General features: G+C 55.3%; 1 long non-coding RNA gene across 1 annotated transcript; it reads left to right on the top strand.

Moving 5' to 3' along the window:
• Positions 1-413: 413 nt before the first annotated feature.
• LOC148218815 (uncharacterized) lies at positions 414-910 on the top strand. The gene is made up of 2 exons (XR_015800073.1): positions 414-514; positions 795-910. It is a non-coding gene; the product is annotated as an uncharacterized LOC148218815 (long non-coding RNA).
• Positions 911-1,349: the final 439 nt, after the last annotated feature.

Raw genomic sequence — 1,349 nt, 5'->3', positions numbered from 1 at the left:
GCTCCTGGCCTCTCCTACAGCTTCTGCCAGCCAGCCTGGTGTGGGCTGGGGTGGGGGCAGCCTGCCTGACAAAAGCATCCATCCATGAGGATGGGGGACAGCAGAGGGGGGGTGGGTCCCAAAGCCATGCCCCAGCTGGTCTGCTTTTCAGGCCCTTGAGGAAGGGGTGGACTTACAGGCAGGAAAGGTGGGGTTTTTCCCCCCCTGGGGACAGGTTTAATTCTTGCATGGAGTGGTCAGACCCACCCCAGGCCCTTTGAAACATTGATAAGCTTTGGTGGTTTTTCTTCTTTCTAGGTCTCATTTTGAATTGACTTTCATGCAATTGTTCTTTGTTTTTTCCAGGAAGATTGCACCTTGTGCCCAGACCGGGTGGGGAAGCGCCGGCACTGGACGCACTCCACAGAGGTGCCGGTGCTACCCGGGGCAGCCACGGTGTGCAGGGACATCCCCTTCAAGAAGGACGAGGACCTTGTGTGGGATCAGCTCCTCTCCTGGCAGCAGCTCTGCAGAGGTGGGTACCCAGCTCCACAGCACAGGTGGCACAGGGGCAGATGGGAGTGGGCACACGAGAATCTCGCTCTTGCAGCTGCTGAGGAGGTTGCTGTGCCGTGCTTAAGCAGAAGAGGTGGAGCGTGGTCTGCCCTGCTGCTCTCCTCTAAAAATGGGAGAATGGGTTGGGAGGTTTGGGCTCTGGGCACAGCCAGCAGCCTGGCCCACGCACAGGCCCTGGTGGGATAGGGGGGACAGGAGCCTTCTGTGAGTGACCGTGGCTTTCTGGCTTCTCTCCCCAGGCTCCCAGCACCTCATGCCATGGAAACGGCACTGCTGGGCCTGCCCATCTGGGAGGGCTGGAGGGCGGCAGGTGTTCATTTGCTGCCAAAAATAAATTTATTTCTTCTTATCATCATCAGCCTATTTCTTTCATCCTTTTCCGAGCTTTTGGCCTCCCTTTTTCCACAGAAATCTTTTCCAGTCCTTCCTCTTGGTGGGATTTGGGATGGGGGGTTAAGCAGCGTGAAAAATTCAACAGCAGCTCCTGTTGCCAACTGCAGCAGCCCCTTCAAGAACCCTGAGCTTCCAGCAAGGTCTGAGTGTGCCTTGCAAAAGGGAGTGGTTTGCAGGGCTGGAGCTGTCACCCCTCTGCAGAAGCTGGGAGGAAATCACAAGTGGCAAAATGCCATTTTGGCTCCAACACTGCCCAAATTCTTCATCCTTCCCCCTTCCATGCAATTGATCAAAGTACCCAGGGAAAACAGCTCAATGTCCTCCAAGAGCCCATTTTGACATGGAAGTTGACAAGTTCAATGTTGGTCATATGCCTTTTTCTGGGCACCAGATGTTACCCC

Source organism: Sturnus vulgaris, unplaced genomic scaffold (genome assembly GCF_052056855.1).
Source record: "Sturnus vulgaris isolate bStuVul1 unplaced genomic scaffold, bStuVul1.hap1 Scaffold_157, whole genome shotgun sequence".
NCBI classification, from domain to species: Eukaryota; Metazoa; Chordata; class Aves; order Passeriformes; family Sturnidae; genus Sturnus; species Sturnus vulgaris.
Note: the sequence above shows the minus strand (reverse complement) of the source record. Positions and strands in the feature narration are given on the sequence as shown.